This window comes from Mesoplodon densirostris, chromosome 2 (assembly GCF_025265405.1).
Source record: "Mesoplodon densirostris isolate mMesDen1 chromosome 2, mMesDen1 primary haplotype, whole genome shotgun sequence".
Lineage (NCBI taxonomy): Eukaryota > Metazoa > Chordata > Mammalia > Artiodactyla > Ziphiidae > Mesoplodon > Mesoplodon densirostris.
In genome coordinates this window covers 26,809,345-26,834,476 of record NC_082662.1, presented here as the reverse complement: position 1 = coordinate 26,834,476, position 25,132 = coordinate 26,809,345, and the positions used below count along the sequence as shown (strand labels likewise).

At 42.8% G+C, this 25,132-nt stretch overlaps 1 protein-coding gene across 3 annotated transcripts in view; it reads right to left on the bottom strand.

Annotated features, from left to right (window-relative positions):
• Nucleotides 1-21,402, bottom strand: part of ZBTB8A (zinc finger and BTB domain containing 8A) — a 51,707-nt gene extending 30,305 nt beyond the window's left edge. Inside the window, exons 1-3 of one of the 3 annotated variants that reach the window (XM_060089403.1) lie at nt 21,359-21,392; nt 20,999-21,099; nt 9,826-9,920 (exon numbers count right to left, since the gene is read on the bottom strand). The gene's annotated coding sequence lies outside the window, so the exon portion shown is untranslated. Of the gene's footprint in view, nt 1-9,825; nt 9,921-20,998; nt 21,265-21,358 lie in introns of those variants that run through there. The other 2 variants (XM_060089404.1, XM_060089402.1) reach the window with 2 other exon arrangements.
• Nucleotides 21,403-25,132: the final 3,730 nt, after the last annotated feature.

Genomic DNA, 25,132 nt, shown 5'->3' with positions numbered 1-25,132 from the left:
TGAATACACAAAAAATGAGTAGCTAGTTATCAGATGCAATGGAAGGTTCTTCTTGCAAAATAGTGAAAATTAAATATTTTAACAAAAAATATGCAGAAACTTTATGAAGAATATGATAAAACTCTGTAATGAGGATCATAAAAGAACACTTGAATAAACAGACTACTGCCTGAGCTTCCTTTCTGTTCTCTGCTTTTACCAGAGGGATCTGCTAAAATGTTAAGTCAGGTCATATCATTCCTCTACTCAAAACTTCCAATGGTTTCCCTCTCAGAAAGAATGCCAAAATCTTTACCCTCGTCTAAAAGGGCTGCAAGATTTCCCTTCCTCCCTCTACCTGCCCCTAGCTCTAACCTCATTGGTTTTGATGTTTCCCAATGTGCCAATGCACTCCTGATGGCCCTTGTGTCGGGAACACTCTTCACCCAGATCTTCACATAACTTGTTCCCCAACTTTATACAAATCTTTGCTTCAGTATCACTATCAGAGGTTATCTTGACAAATCCATCTTTAGTGTGGGAAGTTTCAGTTGATCACTAGGGCTCAATAACTGTTGTCATAGAAACTATGTCATATGTGGCACAGTTTAGAAACCAGGGGAAAGGATTAAAAGGAAACATGATAGCTGTCTTCCAATATTGAAGGACAATTATGGGGAAGAGGAAGTAGAATTATTCTTTTAGCAGCTCCAGTAGACTAGTCCTCTGGACTGATCACTAGAACGTAAGTTCCAAAAGAGCTGACTGTTTTGTTCAGCTCAGCATCCCTCGAACAGAGCGTGTCTGGCACACAGATGCTCAGTCATATTTGTTGAATAAATGTTCAGTGTAGTTCTGAAAAGCAAAAAGGACGGATGGATAGGACTAAAGGGGGACAGATGTTAACTCAGTATAAAGAACAGTTTCTTAAAAATGAGAACTTGATGGGATTTTTTTGAACTCACGTGTCTTGATCTAGTGCCTTCATATTTATACGCAAGCAAACTAAGGTTTGGAAAGTTTTAAGTCAATGGTTATTATACTGCTTGTCTCAGTCCATTAGTGGGTTTTGAAATCAATTTAGTTAGGATTTTAAAGAACACAAAATAGAATTTAAAATAGTAGAGCTTATTGCAAATAGTAAGAATTCTTATATGAATTTTTTGTTTCAGATAGAGAGAGAGATTAATAAGCAGAATCCCAGGTATGTGTGTATTGGGTCAAGATGTAAAATGTAGTATTTCTTACTGCGGGTTCTGGTTAAAAAAAATTTCTTTTGAGAAATACTGGGTTAAGCTGCTCAACAACAGAATTTGCCCCCTTGCAAAGTAACGAGTTCTATTTGCAGTTGAGGTAGAGGCAGAATGTCATTGACTTAGGGTGAATACACTTGGGGAGAGGTGGGGCTAGATGACTTCAGGAATTTATATTTTTTTCTTTATATTTGTCTATATTTTCCAAAAGGATCATACATCCTTTTTAAAGAGATTTAAAGTAGTTTTAAATACACATATAAGAAACATATTTTACAATAGATATTAGAAATTTAAAATGGAGATGAGATGGTTTCTGTAGGTTGACATTTAGCACCATTTGTCCTGGAATCCAAGGCAAAAGCAAAAAACAGAGAAACACAAACAATTTATATAGTGCTCACATCATTTGCCCAGTAGAAATGAGCACTGTTCTGGCACTAAGTTTCAGGAGGAATTTGTATGTGAATTATTATGAGGACATAAAATTTCATTATAGAGAATATTTGGGCTAATACAATAAACTTCCTAATTGGTCTCCTTGCCTTTTATCTTTCTCCCTTCAATCCACCCTGAAGTATGTTATCTTTCCAGATTCTCCTGTTGAGAATTCTTTAGTGGCTCCTTCCTGCCTACTAGATAAAGTCCATATTTCTATGAATGGATTTAGTACCCTTTACGACCCAGCTTCTGCCAATCTCTGCACTCTCATCTCCTACCAGCTACCTCACCTCCCACTCTTAAGCTATATGTCATTCCCAGGCACGCTATACCTTTCATGCTGCCAAGCTTTTGTACATATTGTTCCTGTGCTACAATAAAACCACACTTCTCTGTTTGAGAAACTCTCACTCTTCATTCAGAGTCAGCTCAAACAGAGCATCCTTTGGGAAGCTTTCCTTGACTTCCCTGGGCTCATGTTTTTGTTTGTTTGTTTTTTGGCCATGCCACGTGGCATATGGGATCTTGGATCCCTGACCAGGAATCAAACCCGTGACTCCTGCATTGGAACCGTGGAGTCTTAACCATTGGACCACCAGGGAAGTCCCCTCTGGGCTCATGTTAATTGCTATTTCCTCCATGCCCCATTGTACTGTATACATGTACGCCATGGCAAGTGCTAGAATGCATTTTATTTGCCTATTCTGATGTATGTTTCCCTGCTACATTGTATTGAGTAATATCCATATGAGGAGAGACCATGTCTATGTGTATGCCCAACCTTAGTTTAATGTTTGGGATGTGGTAGACATTCAATAAATATCTTCACCAGTGTCTTTACTGAACTAACAAAAGTTCTTTTTATTTTTTAAATAAATAAATTTATTTATTTATTTATTTTTGGTTGCACTGGGTCCTTGTTGCTGTGTGTGGGCTTCCTCTACCTGCGATGAGCGGGGGCAACTCTTCGTTGCAGTGCGTGGGCTTCTCATTGCGGTGGCTTCTCTTGTTGCGGGGCACGAGCTCTAGGCACATGGGATTCAGTAGTTGTGGCAGGCGGGCTTAGTAGCTGTGGCTCGCAGGCTCTAGAGTGCAGGCTCAGTAGTTGTGGCACATGGGCTTAACTGCTCCGCAGCATGTGGGATCTTCCCGTACCAGGGCTCGAAGCCGTGTCCCCTGCAGTGGCATGTGGGTTCTTAACCACTGTGCCACGAGGGAAGTCCTGAACTAACAAAGGTTCTTTACGTGACTTTCTCTATATGTTGCCTCTAAAGTCAAGGACGACCTGGGACCTCCCTGGTGGTCTAGTGAGTAAGACTCGCGCTCCCAGTGCAGGGGGCCTGGGTTCGAGCCCTGGTCGGGAGCTAGATCCCGCATGCATGCCGCAACTAAGAAGTCTGCATGCCACCAACTAAGAAGTCCACATGCCGTAACCAAGAAGTCTGCGTGCCGCAACTAAAGATCCTGCATGCCCCAGTGAAGATCCCGTGTGCTGCAACTAAGACCCAGTGCGGCCTAAATAAATATTTAAAAACTAAAAATAAAATAAAGTCAAGGGCATACTATAATTAATTCAACAAAAACATTTCAAAGGCAAGCTAAGCTAATATGCTTTGAGTACACTGTCCTTTGGAATTTTACCTTGACATGGGGTTCAAGCTGATTAGCTATCACCTTTTTTTGTGTCCCCACTGTGTACTATACATAACTTTACTATGACACATATCACACTAATTTTTGTGTCTGTCTTTTCCAGTAAACTCTTTGAAGGCTGGTGGAGTCATACTCATCTTTTTTAATCCCCATTTTATGGCACAGAGTCTGGTATACAACCTATTAAAAGTTTGTTGGTGATAAAATATATCTATTTTAGCCCCAAACCCAGCATCTTAATAGAAGCATCCCAGTAAAGTCAGCAACAGAACAAGGATGCCCTCTATTACCACTACGTATTATTTAACACTGTTCTGGAGACATTAGCCAATGCAATTAGACTTGAGAAAGAAACTACAGAAAGGAACACTGGAAAGTAGGAGGTAAAATGACCATTGTTTGCAGATAAGATGATTGTATACCTGGAAAATGCAACAGAATCAACTGTAAAATTACCACAAACAAAAAGAGTATTCATTCAGGGCTTCCCTGGTGGCGCGGTGGTTGAGAATCCGCCTGCCAATGCAGGGGACATGGGTTCGAGCCCTGGTCCGGGAAGATCCCACATGCTGCGGAGCAACTAGGTCTGTCCGTGAGCCACAGCTACTGAGCCTGCGCTCTAGAGCCCATGAGCCACAACTACTGAGCCCACGTGCCACAACTGCTGAGCCCGTGAGCCACAACTGGTGAGGCCCACACGCCTAGAGCCCGTGCTCCACAACGGGAGAGGCCGCCACAATGTGAAGCCCACGCACTGCAACCAAGAGTGGCCCCTGCTCGCCGCAACTAGAGAAAGCCTGTGCGCAGCAATGAAGACCCAAAGCAAGCAAAAATAAATTAAAAAAAAAAAAGAGTATTCACAGGGGGAAGGAGGTTATGAAATTAAAGTCTCCTGTTTACAGTAGCATCAAAAATAAAAAATACCGGGCTTCCGGGCCTCCCTGGTGGCGCAAGTGGTTGAGAGTCCGCCTGCCGATGCAGGGGATACGGGTTCGTGCCCCGGTCTGGGAGGATCCCATATGCCGCGGAGCGGCTGGGCCCGTGGGCCATGGCCGCTGAGCCTGCGCGTCCGGAGCCTGTGCTCCGCAACGGGGGAGGCCACAACAGTGAGAGGCCCGCATACCGCAAAAAAAAAAAAAAAAAATAATAATAATAATACCGGGCTTCCCTGGTGGTGCAGTGGTTGAGAGTCCGCCTGCCGATGCAGGGGACGCGGCTTCGTGCCCCGATCCGGGAGGATCCCATATGCCACGGAGCGGCTGGGCCTGTGAGCCATGGCCGCTGAGCCTGTGCGTCCGGAGCCTGTGCTCCGCAACGGGAGAGGCCACAACAGTGAGAGGCCTGCGTACCGCAAAAAAAAAAAAAAAAAAAAAAAAAAAAAAAAACCTAGGAATAAATTTAACAGGAAATGCACAAGACTACTCATGAAAAAAACCAAGGGACACCAGAGAAGACTATGGAAAATCAAACCCTTCAAACAGGAAGATTCAACATATTAAGATGTTAGTTCTTCCTAAGTTATTTTATAATATAACATGATCATAATAAAAATACCAGCAGGCTATTTTAAGATCAATACAAGTTGATGCTAAAGATTTATTGAAAAATAAATATACCAAAGAGCAGGAATTAGCACCAACAGATATTCAATTATATTACATATTGATACTTCATCAATAATTAAAACTGTGATGCTGGTCATAAAGAGAAGGACAGGGGGACTTCCCTGGTGGCGCAGTGGTTAAGAATCCGCCTGCCAATGCAGGGGACATAGGTTCAAGCCCTGATCTGGGAAGATCCCACATGCCGTGGAGCAACTAAGCCTGTGTGCCACAACTACTGAGCCTGAGCTCTAGAGCCCTCAAGCCACAACTACTGAGCCCACATGCCACAACTACTGAAGGCTGCACGCCTAGAGCCCGTGCTCCACAACAAGAGAAGCCACGACAATGAGAAGCCCGCGCACCACAATGAAGACCCAACACAGCAAAAAATAAATAAATGAATAAATTTATTTAAAAAGAAAGAGAGAGAAGGACAGACCAGTGGAGTATACTAGGAAATCCAGAAATGTACCCCAGTATATGCAGAAATTTAATATATGATGAACAATAAAAAGATGAGCAACTTACTATGTGGCACTGGGACAATGTTTAGCCTTCTGGAAAAAGAAATTAAGCTGGATTTTCACCTCCCATCGCATATCAGGATAAATTACATATGGATCAAAGACTTAAGTGTGAAAATAAGGCCATAAAAGTGCTAAGAGAACATTTGGAAGATTTATAAACTCAAAGTGGGAAAGGCCTTTATAACCATGACTCAAAATATAAAAGCCATAAAAGAAAAGATTGATACACTTAATTACATAAAGATAAAACAAAATTCTGTATGGCAAAAAAAATCACAAAAAGGCAAAAGACAAATAACAACATGGCAAAAATGTCTATTAGAGATAGGGCAATCTCCATAATATACACCAAGCTTCTAAGAAATTGGCACAATAACCTAAGATAAAATAAGACAAAGGATAGTTCACAGAAAAAGAAATACAAATGTCCCTTATCATATGAAAGAATGTTCAACCTAAGCCATAAAAATATAAATGCAAATTAAAACTATACTCTTAACACAACATTGTAAAGCAATTATACTCCAGTAAATATGTGAAAAAAAATACAAATAAAACTACACTGGGCCTCCCTGGTGGCGCAAGTGGTTGAGAGTCCGCCTGCCGATGCAGGGGATGCGGGTTCGTGCCCCGGTCTGGGAGGATCCCATATGCCGTGGAGCGGCTGGGCCCGTGAGCCATGGCCGCTGAGCCTGCGCGTCCGGAGCCTGCGCATCCGGAGCCTGTGCTCCGCAACGGGGGAGGCCACAACAGTGAGAGGCCCGCATACCGCAAAAAAAAAAAAAAAAAAAAAAAAACTACACTGATGTTTCATTTTTCCTCTCTCAAATGAGCAAAAAAATCCAAACATTTGATAATATTGATAAGACTGTGGGAAAGCAGGCACTTTCAATCTTTACTGGCAGGAATATAAATTGGTATGACCCCATGGCAGGCAATTTGGCAACAGTTCTCAAAATTATGAATGCATATATTCTCTGACCAAGCAATTTCACTTCTGGGAATTTATCCTACTGGTACATGATCAAAGTGACACATGTACATAGTTATTCACTGCAGCACTGTTTGTAATAGCAAAAGACTAGAAAAATGTCCATCAGTAGGGGAGGACAGTCAGATGGAAAGATGGCTATGATACATACATGACACATATGATACATGATACACATAGTTGTTTTTTTTTTAAAAAAGGGAAGGAACAAGGACTTCCCTGGTGGTACAGTGGTAAAGAATCCGCCTTCCAATGCAGGGGATGTGGGTTCGATCCCTGGTCGGGGAACTAAAATCCCACATGCCAAGGGGCAACTAAGCCCGTGTGCCGCAACTACTGAGCTCGCACACCTCAACGAGAGAGCCGGCCTGCTGCAAACTACAGAGCCCACGCACTCCGGAGCCCATGCGCCACAACTAGAGAGAGAAAACCCGCATGCCACAACGAAGAGCCCACACCGCAACAAAAGATCCCGCACACCTCAACGAAGACCCCATGTGCCACAACTAAGACCCAACGCAGCCAAAAAAATAAATTTTAATAATAATAGGGCTTCCCTGGAGGTGCAGTGGTTGAGAGTCTGCCTGCCGATGCAGGGCACACGGGTTCGTGCCCCGGTCCAGGAAGATCCTACATGCCACGGAGTGGCTGGGCCCGTGAGCCATGGCTGCTAAGCCTGCGCACCCGGCGCCTGTGCTCCGCAACAGGAGGGGCCACAACAGTGACAGGCCCGCGTACCACAAAAAAAAAGAAAAAAAAACTATTTAAAATAAATAAATAAAAATAAATAAAAAAAATTTAAAAAGGGGGCTTCCCTGGTGGTGCAGTGGTTGAGAGTCCGCCTGCCGATGCAGGGGACACGGGTTTGTGCCCCGGTCCGGGAGGATCCCACATGCCGCGGAGCGGCTGGGCCCGTGAGCTATGGCCGCTGAGCCTGCGCGTCTGGAGCCTGTGCTCCGCAACGGGGAGAGGCCACAGCAGTGAGAGGCCCGCGTACCGCAAAAAAAAAAAAAAATAAATAAATAATAATAATAATAAAAAAAAATTTTAAAAAGCAAGCAACAGAGTATATGTGTGTGTGTGTGTATACACGCACAAAATACAAGGGAAAAAAGCAGAAACTCTGGAAGGATTAACAAGAAACCCAGGATGATGGTTGCCAGTTGGAGGCAAGGTGGGACCTGGGAGACAGAGGCAAAGATGGACGGAAGACTTTATATGGCATACTTTTTTAATATTTTGAGTTAAAAAATTTTAAATTATTTATTTATTTATTTTTGGCTACGTTGGGTCTTTGTTGCCGCATGCAGGCTTTCTTTAGTTGCAGCAAGTGGGGGCTACTCTTCGTTGTGGTGCACAGGCTTCTCATTGTGGTGGCTTCTCTTGTTTCAGAGCACAGGCTCTAGGCGCATGGGCTTCAGTAGTTGTGGCACGCGGGCTCAGTAGTTATGGCATGTGGGCTCAGTAGTTGTGGCTCATGGGCTCTAGAGCGCAGGCTCAGTAGTTGTGGCGCACGGGCTTAGTTGCTCTGCGACATGTGGGAATCTTCCCGGACCAGGGCTCAAACCCGTGTCCCCTGCATTGGCAGGCAGATTCTTAACCACTGCGCCACCAGGGAAGTCCCAATATTTTGAGTTTTGAATCCTATGAATATATACTCAAAAATAAAAATTTTAAAGTGTGTCAAACAAGTGGGTGAAATATTAACTATCAGTCTCATATTTAGCCAGATCTAGGTTGTAATTCAAGATTAAGGTATCTTGGGAGCTCTCAGAGTAATGATATTCTGTGTCTACTTAAGTATAGATTCATGTGCTACATGAACAAGTGACAAGATGACATTCCATTATGAAATGTTAAGAGGTTGTATTTCTTGGGAGAAAGAGAGAGAGAGAGAGAAAGAGACAGAGAGACAGAGACAGAGAGAACAAACCAAGCTATTGCCAGATGAACAAACAGCTACACTATTGCAATTGTCAATCTGCTTACTGGTCTGAACACAGTGATGATGACAGGAATGGGAAGGAAGGAAAAGATACAAATGTCTTGAATGGGAAATAAATCTATGGGTCTTGATGGCTGATTGAAAAATCCTGCTACATATTTTCAGAAAGCCCCACAGTAGTCCCCAGAGCTCTTATAATTCTTATTCGATTTGCCTAATTGCACCAAAGTGTACCACGATTTGTAATTGGCTGTGGAAGGCTAGAGAGACATAAAGAGAACACGGCGATTTTAAAAACATAGGCGTTTAGTAGTATCACTAACAGAAATTAGGAAGCCAGGAGGAAGAAAGCCAGGTTAGAGAAAAAGCAATGACTTAGGTTTTAAGTACATGGTGTTTGATGTGAGTGGGAAATCAGGTAGCCGTGGCCAGAGGGCCACTGGAAATGCTAGTCTCAAGTTTAAGAGGGGAAGTCAGACTTGAAGGTGGAGACGTGGGAGATATTTGCAAATAGAGATGAAGGGGCTCAGAGGAAATACGGGCTGAGGTGAGAACCAGGAGGACTGTACCGACCGTGGAGCAGAATGGGGAAGAGAAGCCAGAGTTACAGACAGAGAATTACAGGGAGAATCAGGAGAGCATGTGACATGTACACCAAGGGTGGGGAGCTTTAAGAAGCAGTGAAGGGGTAACATGGTGAGAAATGAAAGGGCCACAGCCACAATAATAGTAGCAATGTGCACTGTCTCCTGAATCCCCACACACAACAACCTATCAGGTAGATGGTACAGCTAGCCCCATTTTACAGAAAAGGGTATTAACCCAGGGAATCCCCTGGCAGTCCAATATTTAGGACTCCCTAGGACTCTGTGCTCTCACTGCTGAGGGCCAAAGTTCAATCCCTGGCTGGGGAACTAAAATCCCATAAGCCGCAGCAAGGCCAAAAAAAAAGGGGGGTGGGGTGGGCGGATATTAACCCAGACAGTGACTCCAAAGCTGCAGGATGTAACTGATGAGCTATACTCCTTGAACACTGTCTCGGGGAGAGCTGGGAGATCAGAGTTCTGACACTCGTTCTACCACTAAATTAGCGATATGTCCATGGACAAGTAACCTTCCCTTTCTAAGTTTCATTTCCTTCTCTGCAAATTGAGGGTATTGGTCTAGATAAACTCCAGCTCTTATGTAAAGTTGAATCTTTGATTAAAGCAGAATGGAAGAAATACATACACAAGATAGGCAATGATTAAAAATTTAGCCATAAGTGAACAGGGAGACCTGGCCAAGAAAATCAGAATGTTGAATGTTTTATACAGTGACTTTTCAAGCAATAAACCCATACTCTGATACATAAAATCTATAATTGCAAAACTCTACTTTATATCTATATATTTAAGTCAGGTATAACATCAAGAATTAAAATTTTTCATACCTGGAAATTTATAAATGCTGCTCTTGAAACCCTGCTAAGTTGATTGAATGGAGTAAAAAAAGGGAAGATTCCAAGTCTGTGTATGAAGGATTGTCCTGTAGAGACAGAAAAGAGCTATTTACAATGAACTTTTGTATAAGAGACAGAAACATCTGCTAAGGTACATAATAAATATTTATTCAAATAAATTATATGGCTGCATCTATCAGGTATCAGTTTTTAGCATATAAAAATAGATCATCTGGCACAGAATATTAGCTGATGGGAATCTTATCCACCTATCTATCTACCTATTTATAACCCAAACCTTAAAATTAAAATCTGTAAGAAAAGATTGCCAAAATTAAAATATATTATGGCAAACTGAAAGCAAACATACTTTTTAACTTTGAGAATAAAATAAACTTCTTAAGACAACAGCTATTCAAAGGCAGGCCAATAGATGAAATACCAAGACAGCAACATATGTTCTATTACTCTTTTCCTGCAAGTGGCATCAATATGATTTGCAAGAAAACCAAACAGAATAGCTTTAAAGATTCAACTTGAAAAGTTAAACATTTCTTTAAAACTCTATGGTTAAGAGGGAAGTGGGAGAAAAAGTCCTGCTACATATATTCAGAAAGCCCCACTGCAGTCACCCAGATCTACCATTCAATTTGCCAGATTGTACTACAGTGTACCACAATTTGCGAGAGGAGTTGCAACAACGTGTATTAAAAATGTTTCAGTTTCTACTATATTCCAAACCTGTTTCATTGCCAAAAATAAAGAATCTGTTCAACTATTTTGCTCAATGACCATGAAGTTTTGTTAATGTGGTGACTGTTAAAGCTTTATGTCCATAGGCAGTGGAAAAATGAATTTAATGCTTTTTAAATCAATGAATTAAGCTAAGAATTCCCGCCAAAATAATTCTAAATTAATGAAATCACTTTTTAAAATAATATGTTTTTTTCTGATTATAAAAGTATTACATACTTACAGAAAATTTTAAAAATACAGGGAGGTATAAAGAAGAAAACAAAATGAAGTAACTTTTAAATGAGCGTCCTGAAAACACCACCAGAGAAAAGAGAACTGCTCAAATATACTTTAGTTAATAAAACAAATGCATCAGCTATCCACTCATGAGAAGGTCTAAATTCTGGCAGCTTAAACCATTCAAAACACTGCTATTTAAAACACTGACCTAGAAGTTTACCAAAAAAATTTTTTGAACAGCAACCAAAAGAGAAAATAGCCAAGATGATCTGAGTATTCCATAAAGTGTAATGTGATTTCCTCTTATGATTGGCAAAGTTTATTTAAGAAGAAACAAGTCCCACAGTCTTTATAGGTGGGAAGAATGGGAGATTTTTACATTTTGTTTTTTAAATAAAGGGACAAAAAACAAACTGAGAGCAAAAGGTGATGGAGTTGGGAAGCAGCAAACCTCTGACGGTGGTTTATCAACACTTTTTATGTGTTTACATTTAAAGTACAGCAAAGAATAGAATTGGCTATGAAAAGGATTTTAAGAAATACCCATAATTAAAACAGCAGGATCTAATTTAGGGGTAAACTAGGATTCTGTACTTGGAGGAACAAAACAAATAACTTTTTTTTTATCATCTTTATTGGAGTATAATTGCTTTACAATGGTGTGTTAGTTTCTGCTTTATAAAAAACAAATAACTTTTGAGAACAACTCCTCCCGACCCTAAAAGCTCATCTACCCCAGTAAGTGAGGAGGGCACTTAGTAAAGGGTATTCACTTTGATAGCTTTAATGTCACTATTTCAACAATGCTACTTAAGAGCACTAACTAACACTGTCCAGTGTACTGGGTCTGTACAGTGGCAAGCAAAATTAATTCTGAGGCTTTTTAAGAGAACTGACTTCTGAACACAGTCTGTACCCAAAACAGTTTATACATACTTGATGAAATGTCAGTTTTAGTGATAACCGAGTTCTACCCTGGCAGAAATTAGTTAAGAGTAGATTTGTCTATTAACCCCCAGCATCCTTTCTAACTTCCTTGTGGAAAATTAAAAAGACCATTTCCCGGACTCCTTTACAGTTACGTTTCCCCATGTGAAATGGGGCCCATCCATCAGATGTTCTTCTGTGAGATTTGGAAGGCAGAAATGAGGTGGGAGCCATCTTTCTGCTGTTCTGGCTGTTAATGCTGGCAAGCACATTTATGGAAACATTGGGTTTTTCTACAGCATTCCAGTGTCCAGAGCCTCATGGCTGTCAAGAGACAAGTTTGGTGGAGACAGCCATGACTAGTTGGTGGGTGTTGAGGGGCAGTTTCAGAATAGCAATTTCTTGACCCTTGAATTGCAGTGAGCAATGTCATCTGGAACTCAGAAGTGCCAGTGGTGGCCTCCCGATTCCTTCCCCTGGAGGCCCTGTTTGGCAGTCTGGTCCTGGGAATAATTTCTGAAGGCCCAGCCCAGAGCCCACTCCTCTCAGCCCTTCCAATGATTCTGCAAACGAATTAAAATGCTAGAGCGGTTGCTCTTTCCTGCAACTAGGCCCAGATGACATATTAGCACATCAGTTGCCTCAAAATGTAAGCAGAAGGGTGATTAGTCTGTGAGCAGCAGTACTGGGCAGTGTGCTTGCCGGTACAGGCTCTGGAATCAGACTGCCTAGGTGCAAATTCTGGCTCTGCCACACATTAACCTCCCTGTGCCTTAGTTTCTGCATCTGTAAAATGGGACTAGTAATAATACCTATACCTTCTAGAGTTATGCGACACAGTAAATGAAAAGATAATCTAAGTAAAGTGCTTACAGCAGTGGCTGTCTTATAAAAAGCCCCTGAGAGATGTTAGCTATTATTAGAGTAATAATAGTAACCACTATTATTAATTATGCAGGCCACTTTAAAACACTACTTTAACTGAGTAGGAAATGTAAACATTTTAGAATTTTATTACCACACATTTTCTTGTAGCCTAAAGAATGCTTACTTATACAAAAGTGGACCCAGAAAAAATGTGACTGGTTCCCATATTCGTATACTCAGAGAGAGTGATCATTTCAAAACCACAGTGTACCTGAGGATAGCAAACCCCTAACTAGTCAATTAATTAGTTACTCTAGTTATTGTAGACCTCACCCTAAGGAAGAGTTATTCTTTGTTTCCAACTGAAGTATAGTTGATTTACAATGCTGTGTTAGTTTCTGCTGTACAGCAAAGTGATTCAGTTATACATACACATATATTCATTCTTTTTTAGATTCTTTTCTCATATAGGTTATCACACAATATTGAGTAGAGTTCCCTGTGCTATACACTAGGTCCTTGTTGGTTATCTACCTTATATATAGTAGTGTGTGTGTGTTTATCCCAAGCTTCTGATTTATCCCTCCCCCCCTCCACATTGCCCCTTTGGTAACCATAAGTTTGTTTTGGATATCTTTAAGTCTGTTTCTGTTTTGTAAATAAGTTCATTTGTTTCTTTTTTAAAAAAATTAGATTCCACATATGAGTGATATCATATATTTGTCTTTGTCTGTCTGACCTTCTTCACTTACTATGATAATCTATGTCCATCCATGCAGCTGCAAATGGCATTATTTCATTCTTTTTTATGGCTGAGTAATATTCCATTGTATATATGTACCACATCTTCTTTATCCATTCCTCTGTCGATGGACATTTAGGTTGCTTCCATGTCTTGGTTACTTTAATTAGTGCTGCAATGAACACTGGGGTGCATGTATCCTTTTGGATCATGTTTTTCTCTGGGAGTGGGACTGCTGGATCATATGGTAGTTCTATTTTTAGTTTTTTAAGGAACCTCCATACTGTTCTCCATAGTAGTTGTACCAATTTACATTCTCACCAACAGTGTGGAAGAGTTATTCTTTAGAAACAGTTTTTGTCATTTTCCCATTTCAAATGTTACCTCATTAATTATGCTCTATGAACCAGGGTGTTTGTTAGGTTTTTTTTCAGCTTCATTTAGATATAACTGACAAATAAAATTGTAAGATATTTAAAGTATACATTGTGGTATACATATATATTGTGAAAGGATTCCTCCCATCTAGTTAATTAATACATCCACCACCTTAGATATTTATCTTTTTTTGTTGTTGTTGTTTGGTGAGAACATTTAAGTTCTACTCCCTCAGCAAATTTCAATTATACAATACAGTGTTATCAACTATAGTCACCATGTTATACATTAGATTCTCAGACCTTGTTCATCTTAGAGCTGAAAGTTTGTACCTTTTTACCAACCTCACCCTACTCCCCCTACCCTCCAGTCCCTGACAACTACTCTCCTACTCTCTGCTTCTATGAATTGGACTTTCATTTTTCAGATTTCACATATAAGTGATAACATGCAGTATCTGTGTTTCTCTGTCTGGCTTAATTCACTTAGCATAATAAACCCTCCAGGTCCATCCATATTGTCACAAATGACAGGATTTCTTTTTTCTCATGGCTGAATATTATTCCAGTATATATATAATCATATTATATATATATATAATAATATATATATCACATCTTATTCATCCATTAACAGACAGTTAGGTTGTTATGTTATTCAAAACTTAGGTTGTTTTTAAAATGTTATCACAGAGGAGGTTTCATAAGAATGAGATGTGTATAAGATTTGCAATCTCTAAAGTTTCAAGTTTTAATGTTTAGGCTTAGAACACTATTCTAATTTACATATTAAGGTCTTAGATGAAATGATGGCCTGGTTTGGTTTGCAGAAGTGTCTTCTGATGATAAAAAATATATTGTAGATTTTGGAATAAAGTTTCCCCCAAATATTCTGAAATTGTAAGAACCTTGTGTTGCTCCTTATCCAACAATGCCAGTGAGATAGAGGGACCTGAAGCCTAAACAAAGGTGTTTGTTATACCCTCGACGGTTCAGATGCTGCTGAGAGTCCAGGACTCAAAGCAGTGCAGATTTACTGAAGGGTTAGAAAAACAATTGAAAGAAAGCAACTTCATCCTTGATTCAGTAGTTAGGTTTACACTGTTCTGAACTTCATACCGCTGTACGTATTTTCTCTTCCTTGCTCCGGACGCGTAGGCTCAGTGGCCATGGCTCACGGGCCCAGCCGCTCCGCGGCATGTGGGATCTTCCCAGACCGGGGCACAAACCCGTGTCTCCTGCATAGGCAGGCGGACTCTCAATCACTGTGCCACCAGGGAAGCCCCTCTTCCTTTTTTTAAAGAAAAAATCTTTTAATTCTATTTTCATGAGGTCAGATATTCAAACTGAAATGTGAAATGTATTCATTCAGTATCTATTTATTGACCTATTTATTGAGCATCTGCTCTATGCCAGGCTATCCCTGGCCCTGGGAATACAAAGATGATGACATGTCAAAGATCAGTGCTCTAGAACAACTCAATGTCTATCAGCAGAGAGAGAGAGTCAGAGAAAGAGAGAGAAAGAAAATACTCCTAGTAGAAGTAAACTATAAAACCAAGGAAGCAAATGACTTTGCCTGGGAGTGTCCACAAAAGTTTCCAAAAGGCAGAACCGTCGAGTCTTGAAGGATGAGTAAAAGTTCATACATGAAAAAGAGGACAAAGGGCATTCTCAACAGAAGCACCAAGGGCAAAGGCACAGACAGGTATTAAACAGCACGACCTCTTCAAAAAAAGTGTGCTATGACTAGAGACTCAGGTTCTGTGGAGGGACAGTGGAAGATGAACGGAGAACAGTATGTAGGTGCCAGATCCTGAAGCCCCTCCATTTTTGTAGGTTTGGGGCACTTTTGAAGGATTTTAAAAAGAGTGACATGGTTATAGGTCCACCAATGACTAGCTATGTGACTTAGTCAAGTTGCTTAATTCTAAGCATCAGTTTCCTTTTTGTAAAGTGGGGATATTGACTGTTAAGAGGCTCTAAGGAAGTCTGTTAAGAGGATTACATAAGATAATAGTCAAGATAAATAAGATTAACAGCAATAAGAAATAAATTAAGACAAACAGCAATAAGCACATGAAAATATGTTTAGCATCAGTAGTCATTAGGGAAATGCAAGTAAAAATCATAATGAGATACGACTTCCCACCCGCTAGGATGACTACAACACACACACACACACACACACACACACACACACACACACGAAAATAACAAGTGTTGGTCACGATGTCGAGAAATCAGAACCTTCATGTACTGCTGGTTGGAATGTAAAATGGTACACCCATTTTGGAAAACAGTCTGGCAGTTCCTAAATGATTAAACACAGAGTTACCAAAGGACTCTGCAATTCTACTCCTAGGTATATGTCCAAGAGAAATGAAAATATGTCTCCATTGAAACTTGTATACAAATGTTTATAGTAGCATTATTAATAATAGTGAAAGAGTGGAAACAACCCAAATGTCCATCAACATTTGGGAAAATGGATAAACAAAATGTGGTAGATCTATACAATGGAATGTTATTCAGCCATAAAAAGGAAAGAAGAACTGATTACCTGCTACAACATGGATGAACCTTAAAAACCTCAAGCTAAGTGAAAGAAGCAAGTCGCTAAAGACCATATATTTTACGATTTCATTTATATGAAATATCCAGAATCGGCAGATGAGACAGACAGAGAGTAGGTTAGTAGTTGTCGGGGGTTAGGGAGATGCAGGAATGGGGAGTGACTATTAATGGATATGGGGTTTCTTTATGCAGTGGTGAAAATGTTCTGTAATTAGAGGGTAGTGATGGTTGCACAACTTTGTGAATACACTAAAAAACACTGAATTGTACACTTTCAAAGGATGAATTTTATGGTATATAAGTTATATCTTAATAAAACTAAATAGCTAATATTTGAATGTTTACTAGGCACAGTACTAAGCATTTTACACTCATTATCTTATTTCAGTCCTCACAACAGCCTCATGAGGTAACTGCTGCTGTGATTCACATTGTATAGATCAAGAACTGGAGGCACAGAGAAATGAAAAGAAAATCTTCTCCAAGACTGCGCAATGAGCAGCTGAACAGAGATTGGAATTCAGGCTGACTGAACCCAAACCAGCACTCGTAAGTCTCACACTTTTCTTCTGACCATAATGTATGCAAAATGCCTAGCACAATACCTAGCATGCAGTTAGGTCTCAATAAATATAAGGTATTATTGTTATGATGATCCAATTTGTATACCCAGAAGAAAACCGGAGACAGCATGGAAGAAGAGAAACAGTGGGAGAGGCAGGGCCAGCGAGATCATTTTAAAGGCTTGATGCAGTTGTCAAAGCAAGAAATGGAGAGGAACTAAATTAAGGCAGAGGACAGTGAATAACAGAAGTGATAACAGGAACCTTTGCAAGAAAATAGGAATTGTCCTATAAATTGGGATCAGTTACGACTTCATAATACTACAAAGCATTAACGTAACCTGCATTCATAATTGTACTCTTGAGTCACCAGGAAAGGTTTAAGTTATTCTCAAAATATGTGATTAAGGGGCTTCCCAGGTGGCGCAGTGGTTGAGAGTCCGCCTGCCGATGCAGGGGACATGGGTTCGTGCCCCGGTCCGGGAAGATCCCACATGCCGCGGAGCATCTGGGCCCATGAACCATGGCCACTGAGCCTGCGCATCTGGAGCCTGTGCCCCGCAACGGGAGACACCACAACAGTGAGAGGCCCACGCACCACAAACAAACAAACAAACAAGAAATGTGATTAAGTCATGGAAATGGGTAATATGTTTCAAATTTTCTTTTCAGTAGATTGACCTTATAAGTTGAAACAGCTAGTTGTACTAGTTCATGTAGACAGTCCAAATTCAATTTGAAACACTTAAAATATCTATAAGAGTTTAATATCTATAATAGTTCTAAGAATATTAAAGAATTAATGATTCCCATCAAGTTCAAAGATCTTTAAAGGTGGGTGAAAAAGACAATACATATTTTAGAAGCCATTAAGTGCAAAGGTCTTTGGAACAGAAGGAAAAGACATGAATTTCCACAAGCAGACACGAAAGATTTAGGTAACGAGTGTAACTCCAATTAAGGTTGTGGGATAGAAGACCATCTTTATAAAGGCACATAGTTTTTTGTGTTTTTTTTTTAAAGGAATTTTGCCTTTTTAAAAAATTTTATTTATTTATTTATGGCTGTGTTGTGTCTTCGTTTCTGTGTGAGGGCTTTCTCTAGTTGCGGCAAGTGGGGACCACTCCTTATCGCGGTGCGCGGGCCTCTCACAATCGCGGCCTCTCTTGTTGCGGAGCACAGGCTCCAGACATGCAGGCTCAGTAATTGTGGCTCATGGGGCTAGTCCGCAGCATGTGGGATCTTCCCAGATCACGGCTCGAACCTGTGTCCCCTGCATTGGCAGGCAGATTCTCAACCACTGCACCACCCGGGAAGCCCAAGGCACATAGTTTTAAACTAAGAATTTAGTGTTTCCCATCAGGGTCACCAACACAAATCTCATTAGCCTTCTTAGCATAAATCTCTGGGCCATAAGGAACTTCAGCAAACTGGCATGGTAACTGTATGGATAAATATCTTTTAACACTGGAGAGATTCAGAATTAAGTATAAAAGTGTTTAAGAAAATCAAAACCATATTTGGGAAAGTCTCAATGAGAAGGTGGTATTTAAAGACCAGGGCTTCCCTGGCGGCACAGTGGTTGAGAGTCTGCCTGCCGATGCAGGGGACACAGGTTCGTGCCCCGATCCAGGAAGATCCCACATGCCGCGGAGCGGCTGGGCCCGTGAGCCATGGCCGCTGAGCCTGCATGTCCGGAGCCTGCGTGTCCGGAGCCTGTGCTCCGCAACGGGAGAGGCCACAACAGTGAGAGGCCCGCATACCACAAAAATAATAATAATAATAATAATAAATAAAAATAAAGACCAAAGGAGGTGAGAGAGAGTCATTTGGGCACCTGGAGGAAGGGTGTTCCAGGCAGATGGGACAGCAAGTGCAAAGGCTCTGAGGTGAAGCAGGCAAGGAGGATTGTAGGAACAGAAAGGAGGGCTGGGGAGAGCAATGAGAGATGGAGTCAGAAAGGAAGGACAGATTGTGAGGCAGGTAGGACATCATGGGACCAGTTCCTGTAGGACTCTGTAGACTACTTAGGGCCCTTTGGCTTTTGGTCTGAGTAAGATGGGGAGCCACTGAAGATGGGGAGCCACTGACCAATTCTGAGCAAAGAAGTGACAAAAACTTCCCTCAAGGGGATCAAAAAGCTTGCACCAAATCCTTTAAATATTATAAACATATAGTTAGGTCGAGCCTAAGGTTGAGCCTCTTAGATGTAAATTCCATTTATCTAGAAAATAAGATTTAAATGATATAGGATGAATCAAGTATTACCCTATTTTACAAACTTTGGGGCTCAAATCATCAACAGCAGAGCTGGTGATTTCAAGGCCATGAGATAAACTCTGGCAGAGGGCCGTCTTTCATGGGGTTGGAAATTTACATGACTTGGAAGAAGCCTAGGTCCTCATGATGCCTCTTTCTGACATTTTACAGCCAAACCCAAACATGCCCATTTATTTGGCCAAGGGTGGCGGGTTAGATTCTCACTTCCCATTTACTGCTTGTGTGGCCAGAGGGACTCCCAGGAATAAAGATATCTGATCCCCGGTTATCAGTGAAGGGCTCTTCTTGTTCCAGGGGTCTCACAAACCCAACCATACCTGAGGCTTGGGGAAGATTACAGAAGTTTGAGCCTTGGTTCTTCTGCTGAGGATTTGAGACTTGTTTCTGATAAAGATCAGTTAAGGTCTTTAGAGCACGGTAGCGATATGACTTGCTTACTGGAAGACTCTGGAGGTGACTTTAGGAGGAAATAAAGAGCAAGAACAGGAGGCAAGGGCGCTGGAAGGCTGCCACTGGTCACCTGGCTTAATGCTTAAATGCTTAATGCGTTTCCTCACCTAGAAAGTGGAAAAAGCATCAGCCTGACTGGGTGGTTGTTTTATGTGAAATAATTCATACAGGCGAAAGCACTCCATTTACTAAAGTTCTGCAAATATAAACGTTTATTAAGAACAGAAGTAATACTGACGTGTGTAGTTTAAAAGCCCAATAGGTGAGAATCTACCGCTTCCAAGCACGTCTTGGACTAAACCTAACAAGATGTTATATGTCTACTATATCTCAATTTAAAAGGGAAAAAAGAAAAAGGGGAGGGGTAAAAACACGCCTTTGAACGATACAGAGCCTGGCTACTGACATAATCAATAATAAATAAGCGCATTTGAAGGGGAAGGGGCCAAACCGCTATTAACTTACAAAAGATGCCGTCTGCATAGGTAGGAGGTGCGTCTGTGTGGGTCCGTCATAAAACAATAATTATAGCACAATATTTGTTAGGTATAGTAAGTCTGCCTTGGGTTCTAAGCTCGGATCTGTCGCATCACGATATAAAACCAAAGGATGAAGGATGTACGGAGAAACTCGGACCACTGCCCAGGAAGCCACTTTCCCGAGGAAGCGCCCGGGGCCGAAGGGGTGAAGCCCCAGACCTCGGCCGCCCCATCCCGCGGGCCATCCATCACTCGCCGCGCAGCCCGAGCCCGGCCGGCCGCCGACCCTCCGGGAGTCCGCGGCGCCCGACGGCTCCAGACACGCCCGGCACCGGCCCCGCGCCGCCTTCCAGCCGCCGCCGCCAGGAGGCTCCGCGCACCTTCCCGCCTTTCCCCGCGCCGCGGCCGAGCCGGGCCGGGCGGCCGGGCGGGCGCGGCGCTCGGCGGGGTCGGCCGGGCGGGCGCGGGCGGCGACGGCGCGGCCATTGTCCCGCTGCCCCTCCCGGGCGCGCAGGCGGGCAGGGCCGGGCGGCTGGGCAGGCGGGGCGGCCGCGCAGTCCGGGAACCGGTGCGCCCCGCCGCCGCCCGCCTCTCCTCGCCGGCCGCCGTCCCGAGGCCGGGTCCTTTGCGCCGGCCGGCCGCGCCTCCTTTGTGACCGTCTCCAGACCCTCGGAGCCGGCGCACCGCCTCCACTGCGCCCGGGGCTGCAAATGGCGCCCGCTCGCCTCTGCGCCTCCTGCCGCTCTCCCGGCCCGGGGACGTCTGGGGGGCGCCGCACCCGGGCCGCATCCCGCCGCTGCCGCCGCCCGGGGCCAGAGCCCGCGGCGCCTTAACCCGCGCCCCCGCCCGCAGCAAGGCTCACGGGCCCGTCCCGGGCTGCCCCGACGCCCCGCCCGCCCTCCGCCCGCGCCGCGCGCAGCCACTTACCGCGGGCCGAGGCGCACCGGCGGGTCGCGTGCGCGGGCCGGGGTAAGATTCCCGGTTCTCGGCAGGGGAAATACCCCCTTTCGAAGCCGTTCCTTTGCGCCCTAAAACAAGTAGCCCCAACGTGAGAGAAACAAAAGGTATTTGCTGACGTGGGCGTTGGACAGAAACGCCCGAGGGCTGGGGACACAATTAAAGGGGCAACGCACAGATTTCAGGCACCAACCAGCAGCTTCGCCCACTCCCCTGCCCTTGCCTACACCCCCCTGCACCCTCCAGAGGCACTGGGGTGCCCGGATCCCCTAGCAGTTGACTACAGAGTCATTATTTAGTCAGGAGCTTAAATTTTAAATTGTACTTTACGTTGGGAAAGGCGCCTCCGGAGGGCAGAAGGGCTGGATTTCTAGGATCTGGGGAATTTGGTTTAGGAAAGAGGGAGGGACTTAGGCGTGCCCACAATTACTGTGTAAGTACATGTGACATTATTGTACTTAAGTTTAGCAACGTCAAATGGAAGAGATCTGCACAGAATTTTTCCCTTTATTGAAGCACTCGTTTTAGTCGGGGATAACCTTTTCTAAATCTCTACAGGTCACAAGCATGTTCTTTGAAGAGGATAACCCAAGAAGCTGAGATAAGAGAAAATAACTCTTGGTTAAGTTCAGAGAAAATATAAAACTAGTAAGAATAGCAGGTTTTGTGTTTTCAAATACAAAACTTCATTGTATATCAAGCCTTTCTTCTGACATTTATGTGCCTAATATTTAGAGTTCTGACGTCAGGTTATATATTTGCTAAATCTTAAGTCACTGAATTTTCATTGTTACTACGGAAACAATTCTATAAACTAAATTAGTTTTCTAGTTCCTTATGTTGGGGTCAGGTACTGAAAAGTACTGTGATACAGTAAAACTGAAAAAAAGACTCAAATTTTCAAAACATTTAGTTTTTGATGGATTTCTCTCTTATGTCATACTCAATTATACTGGACAAAGTTTATTACTTTGGTTTGATCATAATTAGCTATGCGTTTTGAGGATCATACTCTCTACTAGAAGGATACAAAATATTCACAACTATCTCTTAATGTCACTTCTGTATTACTCTTGAGTTGTTTTCCTATTTAGTTGCATGTCCTCACATTCTGAACAGGTAATTGAAAACGTGTTTGAAAGCCACTTGGTATCAGGAGTGTTGGATGTACTCAAACTCTTTTGCTAGCATCCGCATTGAGAATTCTCCCAGAAAGACCTGGGCATTGTTATAGCAAAAGTGGTTTTTTTGTTTTGTTTTGTTTTTTTAGCCTTAATTAATTAAAACATGCAAAAGAATTCTACAAACTTGTTCCTCAAGAGAGCACATCAGATGGGTGATGAACTCTTGGTTTCAAGGAAGAAGTAATGGGAATTTTTTTCCCTCAACTTCCCCCTCTAGCTTCTGAAACTCATTTATATATTTGGAGAATTCCTTACATTATGAGTAATTGGTAGGAGGTGGAATCTGCCTTCTGCAACAGAATCTGGAAATGCCAGTGACTTGCTTTCCCAGAATCCCTTGTGGCTAAGACAATGGCCAGGATCTATACTTTGATAATCAGATGCACCCACCAGGGACTTTGAAGAGGGAGCTGTAAGAAGCAGGAAACTCAAAGAATCTTTTCTGACAGTGGTGATAGTTGCAGCGAGATAGTATCTCCAGGTGCCACAGTGGCAGTGCCACTAGGGGCAGTATCCACTGTCCAGTGCCAGTGCTATCAGTGGTACCAGCTGCCATGGCTCTGCTGAGAGCAGTGTTGGTATCCTCACCAGACCAGTTCTGTGCTATGACTTGGCTATTGTTTCTAACTGGTTAGCATAGGCTCCAATCCCTGTGCTTTGCTCTTCCTGTGATTCTGTGAACTTTTAATACATTCATTTCTGTTTAAATCAGCCAAGGCCAGTCTCTGTGCAACTAAGAACTCTAACTAGTACAAAATGTTAAAAGGCATTTGGACATATGGCCTGAAGCTTAATAGATAAAATTGTTGGAGGTAAAATGTTGTCATCAATGTTGAATAGATGGGAATTAAAACCATGAATATAGATAGAAAAGAGAATATGAAGTAAGAGAAGAAACTAAGAACCAAGCATCACCAACTTCATCATCTAGTGGCTGGCTAGAGGAAGGTGAAATTGCAAATGAGTCTAAGAAGTGACTAGAGTAGAAGGAAGAGATGTGGGATAGTGTGGTGTTACAGAAACTAGAAGAGAGTAATTCAAGAAGGGAGAATTGGACAATAGTGTTAAATACTTCTCTTAGCAGTCTAAGAGAAAAAGTCTATTAGCTCTAACAACTTGGAAATCATTGACTTCAGAGAACATTATTAAGCTTGAAAGAAGGGAGCAAAATCCAGATTATCGGACTACGTGGGAATGAAGAAATAGAGGTGGTGAGAATAGACAACTCTTGAGAGATTTGGTTATAAAGGGCGATATTCCAATTACTATTGCTGTGTAAAAAGCCAACCCAAACATAGTGGCATAAATCAAAGATTATTTTATTATGCTCATGGATTCCATGTATTGCAGGAAGGGGGACCCCTTCTAGGGCCCAAGAGTGGGCTCTTGTCTAACACTCGGAAATGAATTGTCTGAGGAGACACAAGTGCTGACAAAGCAAGAGACTTTACTGGGAAGGGGCGTCCAGGTGGAGAGCAGCAGGGTAAGAGAACCCAGGAGAACAGCCCTACCACGTGGCTCTTGGTCTCAGGTTTTATGGTAATGGGGTTAGTTTCCAGGTTATGTTTGGCCAGTCATTCTGACTCAGGGTCCTTCCTGGTGGCGCGCATCACTCAGCCAAGATGGATTCCAACGAGAAGGATTCTGGGAGGTTGGTAGGAGATATGGACTGGCGTCTCCTCTCTCCTTTTGACCTTTCCCGAATTCTTCTGGTTGGTGGTAGCTTGTTAGTTCCACATTCCTTACCAGGACCTCCTGTTGTAAGATAACTCAAGCAAGTGGTTACTATATTGTCTGGCCAGAGCGGGCGGTTTCAGTCAGTGGTTCCCCTAATACATGGGTCAAGAATTTGACAAGTCACAGCAGAGATGGCTTGTCTCTGTTCCACAATGTCTGGAGTCTCAGCTGGTAAGACTCAAATGGCTGAGGGTGACTTGAACTTCTGGGAACTGGAATCACCTGGAGGTTTCTTCACTGACAGATCTAGTACCAAGGCTGGTGTAGCCGAAATTCAGCCTCAGTACCCTGGTACTGAACTGAATCTTGGAGACAGAATTTTGGGTGAAGTAGAAAAGAATAGATTCATTGCTTTGCCAAGCAAAGGGGGCCTCAGAGGGATAATGCCCTCAAAACAGTGTGTCCCAAACTGGAGGGGATAGTGAGGAGTTTCACAGTAATGGTTCAAAGAGGAGGGTATGATCAGCTTGTGGACATTCTTCTGATTGGTTGGTGGTGAGGCAACTGGGAGTCAGCCTTCTGGTTCCAACCAGAAGGGGTCTGTGTGCTTGTGGATAGCATACAGTTAACTTTTTTCACCTCATGGGATTTTAGTATCTTCAAAACAACTCAAAGACATTGTTATGAACCACGACCCCGCCCCAAGGCTGTACTATTGTTTCTTTTTTTTTTTTTTTGCTCTACATGGGCCTCTCACCGCTGCGGCCTCTCCCATCGCAGAGCACAGGCTCAGCGGCCATGGCTCACGGGCCCAGCCGCTCCACGGCATGTGGGATCCTCCCGGACCGGGGCACGAACCCGCGTCCCCTGCATCGGCAGATGGACTCTCAACCACTGTGCCACCAGGGAAGCCCCACTATTGTTTCTTGATGCTCCTCCCTTGTCTCCGCATCCCCTCCCTTCCCTGATTAGCAACTGTTTGAACCTGCCCTTTGGAACTCAGGGAAGATAATGGAGGCTGAACGAAGGCTATTTACTGAAATCAAGCCTATTTCCTGTAATCAAGAACCTGCCCATTGGAACTCAGGGAAGATCATGGAGGCTGAATGAAGCCTATTTCCTGTAATCAAGAAATGAGGGGGCTTCCCTGGTGGCGCAGTGGTTGAGAGTCCGCCTGCCGATGCAGGGGACACGGGTTCGTGCTCCGGTCCGGGAAGATCCCACATGCCGTGGAGTGGCTGGG